Source organism: Lolium perenne, chromosome 5 (genome assembly GCF_019359855.2).
Source record: "Lolium perenne isolate Kyuss_39 chromosome 5, Kyuss_2.0, whole genome shotgun sequence".
NCBI lineage: Eukaryota > Viridiplantae > Streptophyta > Magnoliopsida > Poales > Poaceae > Lolium > Lolium perenne.
In genome coordinates, this window is record NC_067248.2 from 126,534,482 (window position 1) to 126,540,481 (window position 6,000).

Sequence of the window (6,000 nt, forward strand, 5' to 3'; positions counted from 1 at the left end):
TCGACGCTGCCGGTGGCGCGGCCAGCACAGAGCCATCTTGGCGGGTCCGATGCCACCAGCACCGGCGAGAGGCGCTGGCGCACGGGGACGGTGCCGAAGTAGACGCGATGGCTGCCGAACTCGATGATGCGGCCGTTCTTGGGGAAGACGCCGCCGTTGGCGAAGCAGCCCGCGTTGTCGTTGATGAAGTCCATGGCGTAGATGCTCTGCACCAACGCGGACACCGTACGCTCGCCGGAGATCTCGAGAACGCCCGCCCGAATGTGAACTCCATCAAGCGCCACTTCATGCCCCACGGTGGGCGCCAACTGTCGTCGTGGTGAACGAGCAGATGCCATAGGATGGCTTAGATTGGGGCCGAATGGACGCAAGAGGATTCGGGGGAGGGTTTGCGATCAGGTGGGAAGAGATTCCGGATGGTTTCCTCAAGAACTTGGCCAAGGCCAGAGGTTGAAGAAGAAAGACACAAGGAAGAACTCCCTCTAGATCACCATGTTCATAGATTCACACAAGTTACAGGCTCTGCCTTCCTGCATACACGCGTACATACTTGCCCCTGAAGATGGGCTGCCCCCTCTCCTTATATAGGGGAAAGGGTGGCTTACACTGCAAGAAACCCTAATGGCATCTTTGACTGGACAAACTACTTTACAGAGTTACTGTACAAAGCTACTTTAACTGGCTACTGTACAAAGCTACTTTAATCACAGATGACACCGGGGCCTTCTTTTATCATAGAAGCTGACGTCCCCCGGCTTCTTTCTCCGTCACCTCTCTCTTTGGCGCCAGGGCTCTGAATAAAGTTACTTGGCTTAGCTCATCCTTGTCTTCTTGCTCTGAAGAGAATCTTTGACCAGTCCTGCCGACAGGCTCTCCTTTCCGGTATCTTTTATACCGGGTCCCGGCATACCCCTTTGGGGATACCGGCCTAGCCTTGCTCTTCCGGATTCCTACTAGGCTTCCGGCAAGAACATTAAACCGGTATCTCGATGGCTCAAACCATCCGGTTCGGCATGCCTTTGTTTCAAATAAACCTTGCTAGCCTAAACCTTGTATCGAGAGGGAATACTTCTCATGCATCCAAAATCCTTGAGCCAACCACTATGCCATTTGTGTCCACCATACCTACCTACTACATGGTATTTCTCCGCCATTCCAAAGTAAATTGCTTGAGCGCTACCTTTAAATTTCTATCCTATACCTTTACAATATATAGCTCATGGGACAAATAGCCTAAAAACTATTGTGGTATTGAATATGTACTTATGCACTTTATCTCTTATTAAGTTGCTTGTTGTGCGATAACCATGTTCCTGGGGACGCCATCAACTACTCTTTGTTGAATATCATGTGAGTTGCTATGCATGTCCGTCTTGTCTGAAGTAAGGGCGATTTACCACTCATTTAATGGTTAGAGCATGCATATTGTTAGAGAAGAACATTGGGCCGCTAACTAAAGCCATGAATCATGGTGGAAGTTTCAGTTTTGGACAAATATCCTCAATCTCATATGAGAAAATTAATTGTTGCTACATGCTAATGCATATAAGAGGAGTCCATTATCTGTTGTCTATGTTGTCCGGGTATGGATGTCTAAGTTGAGAATAATCAATAGCGAGAAATCCAATGCGAGCTTTCTCCTTAGACCTTTGTACCGGCGGCATAGAGGTACCCCTTTGTGACACTTGGTTAAAACATGTGCATTGCGATGACAATCCCGGTAATCCAAGCTAATTAGGACAAGGTGCGGGCACTATTAGTATACTATGCATGAGGCTTGCAACTTGTAAGATATAATTTACATAACACATATGCTTTATTACTACCGTTGACAAAATTGTTTCTTGTTTTCAAAATCAAAGCTCTAGCACAAATATAGCAATCAATGCTTCCCTCTGCGAAGGGCCTTTCTTTTACTTTTATGTTGAGTCAGTTCACCTATCTCTCTCCACCTCAAGAAGCAAACACTTGTGTGAACTGTGCATTGATTCCTACATACTTGCATATTGCACTTGTTATATTACTTTGCATTGACAATATCCATGAGATATACATGTTATAAGTTGAAAGCAACCGCTGAAACTTCATCTTCCTTTGTGTTGCTTCAATGCCTCTACTATGAATTATTGCTTTATGAGTTTACTCTTATGCAAGACTTATTGATGCTTGTCTTGAAGTACTATTCATGAAAAGTCTTTGCTATATGATTCATTGGTTTACTCATGTCATTTACATTGTTTGGATTGCTGCATTCATTACATATACTTACAATAGTATGATCAAGGTTATGATGGCATGTCACTACAGAAATTATCTTTGTTATCGTTTACCTGCTCGGGACGAGCAGAAACTAAGCTTTGGGATGCTGATACGTCTCCGACGTATCGATAATTTCTTATGTTCCATGCCACATTATTGATGATATCTACATGTTTTATGCATACTTTATGTCATATTTATGCATTTTCTGGAACTAACCTATTAACGAGATGCCGAAGAGCCAGTTGCTGTTTTCTGCTGTTTTTGGTTTCAGAAATCCTAGTAAGGAAATATTCTCGGAATTGGACGAAATCAACGCCCAGGGGCCTATTTTCACACGAAGCTTCCAGAAGACCGGAGGACTAACGAAGTGGGGCCACGAGGCGGCGCCACAGTAGGGCGGCAAGGCCCAAGCCCTGGCCGCGCCACCCTAGCGTGTGGGCCCCTCGTGACTCTCCCGACTCTGCCCTTCAGCCTACAAATAGCCTTCGTCGCGAAACCCCCAGTACCGAGAGCCACGATACGGAAAACCTTCCAGAGACGCCGCCGCCGCCAATCCCATCTCGGGGGATTCAGGAGATCGCCTCCGGCACCCTGCCGGAGAGGGGATTCATCTCCCGGAGGACTCTACACCGCCATGGTCGCCTCCGGAGTGATGAGTGAGTAGTTCTCCCCTGGACTATGGGTCCATAGCAGTAGCTAGATGGTTGTCTTCTCCTCATTATGCTTCATTGTCGGATCTTGTGAGCTGCCTAACATGATCAAGATCATCTATCTGTAATGCTATATGTTGTGTTTGTTGGGATCCGATGGATAGAGAATACTATGTTATGTTGATTATCAATTTATATCTATGTGTTGTGTATGATCTTCAATGCTCTCCGTTATTAGTAGAGGCTCTGGCCAAGTTTTTACTCTTAACTCCAAGAGGGAGTTTTTATGCTCGATAGTGGGTTCATGTCTCTGTGAATCTGGGGGAGTGACAGAAACCCCTAAGGTTATGGATGTGTTGTTGCCACTAGGGATAAAACATTGATGCTATGTCCGAGGATGTAGTTATTGATTACATTACGCACCATACTTAATGCAATTGTCTGTTGTTTGCAACTTAATACTGGAAGGGGTTCGGATGATAACCTGAAGGTGGACTTTTTAGGCATAGATGCATGCTGGATAGCGGTCTATGTATTTTGTCGTAATGCCCAATTAAATCTCACTATACTCATCATATCATGTATGTGCATGGTCATGCCCTCTTTATTTGTCAATTGCCCAACTGTAATTTGTTCACCCAACATGCTATTTATCTTATGGGAGAGACACCACTAATGAACGGTGGACCCCGGTCCATTCTTTACATCTGAAATACAATCTACTGCAATTGTTCTACTGTTCTCTGCAAACAATCATCATCCACACTATACATCTAATCCTTTGTTACAGCAAGCCGGTGAGATTGACAACCTCGCTGTTTCGTTGGGGCAAAGTACTTTGGTTGTGTTGTGCAGGTTCCACGTTGGCGCCGGAATCCCTGGTGTTGCGCCGCACTACATCTCGCCGCCATCAACCTTCAACGTGCTTCTTGGCTCCTACTGGTTCGATAAACCTTGGTTTCATACTGAGGGAAAACTTGCCGCTGTACGCATCACACCTTCCTCTTGGGGTTCCCAACGGTCGCGTGCTGTACGCGTATCAACGCCGCCTACGCAGCCCTGTTGTCGCCTACCCCTATTGCTCTCCGGAATTGCCGCTCCGCTGTCGACTTCGCCGCAGACCTCCGGCCACCTCTAGCGCCTATAAAAGGAGAGCTCATCCTACTCCTCTGAGCACGCCACTCGACTCCCCTCCCTCCTCTGAGCCTCCTCGCACTCTCTCCACGCAACATTGCTCACCGCCGCCAGCCAATTGCGACATCGCAGCCCGTGAGCCGCCGCAGACCAAGCCGAAGCTACCGTCCATCCCCGGAGCTCCCACGACCACCATTGAGTTCGCCGTCATTGACAACGTCAGCCTGCATCAACGCCGCCGCTCGCCGGAGTCCCAGCTCGCCGTCGACCCCATAGCCTCGCCGCGCCAGTAAGTCTCTCTCGTCGATGACGACGACGACCCAGCGTCGTTGATCCTCCTCTTGATCCTATGGCTTCCATTAATGCGTACCGATTCGGGTTTAAAGACCCACTGACAGGTGGGGTCTACTGTCAGTTGGCCTGTGGCGCGTTGAAACGTTACTGGGCCAGACCAGTTCGTTTCCCTCGTTTCGGCCCAAGTTGCTTTCCCGCCTAGGCCCAAAATTCAAATCCTGTTAAATGTTTTTAGTATGAATTCAAATACTGGCCCTGTGTTAGAATTCAAATAGTTTCAAATCTACCCAACCAAATTTGATGAATTTGATATTGTGGAAAGCTTATGAAAAGCTCTATCCAACCACACTGGACTCACTTTGAATTTCCTTGTAGAATTAATGTGACAAAAATAACAAGTCAGAGACTTTTGCAACTTCAAACAATTATTAAAAATCAACCAAAAATGATATTAAGTTGATTTCAACTCTCCTAGCTCACATTTCACTTACACTAATTGTTTCTGCAAAAATATGGTGTGCTAACTATGAGTGATCATGGCCTAGTTTAAAGAAAGGACTAGATGGCTAGTTTAGTTAAGTGATATTGTCCAAAACTATTATGCAAATCATATGAAGTGTTTCACTTAATTCAAATCTTGTCCCAAGGACTTTCATATGAAGTTTGGACCACTGGTCAAAATACTCTCACATGAAATACTTGGTGATTTTAAATCATATTTAGAATTGTTAAATTGTATGAGGTATCCTACCTCATTTAAATCAATTTCCCAAATGATGATGATGAATGGTTGACTTAGGTCAACATGATTTCATGCATGATTATGGAGGAAGTTAAATTTTAAGAAGACTCAATGAGAGGAAATTATTTCCTCAAACACTAAATGGAAACTATCATTTACATATATAATGAGAGGAAATTACTTCTCTAACACTAAGTAAGAAAACCCTAGAATAATTTTAAGTAGCAATGCTAAGTGATGATGCTAGATCATTTGAAGTGAGCCATTAAGGCTAATTAAGGCTACTTAAGTATTGTTTGGTGATTGTATCCTCGTATTCGTGTATAGACGCTAGTACCGGAGAATACCAGGAAGAGGAAGGATTCTACCCAGAAGAAGAAGAGAACTTTGACCACCTCAACAACCAAGGCAAGCTAAAAAAATTGCAAGTTCTATGGTTGCAAGCTAATATCTTGCAAAGTGCAAAGCCCTTTGGGGCAAGGCACCATTAGTCTTACCTTTCTTACCACAATCCTATCCCAAGTTTTTACCATACAAGTTCTTACTTGTTTTATTAAAGAGTTACTTTTATAGTTAACTTTGGTATAAGTTAAGAATATTACTAGAGTAGCAAAATTAGTCTCAAATCTAGCCAAGAAAGATAGCACCCCTCATGATTAGTGCTAGTGCTAAATACTAAAACTTGACTACTCTAGATGGGAACATGTGACTTGAAGTGAATTTGAAACCTTGGAATGATGAGTCATTCCATTGAATGATTTTTGAAGGTGAATATGACTTGGGGAAGATGGTGATTTTTGATTAAAACTGATGTTGGTTTGGATGCGATACCTTTCCAATTTTTGAGTACCTCCACAATACCTGATTATGGGTAGGGCTTAACTGTAAATTTATGCATCTTAGTATGGGTTCCCTCTG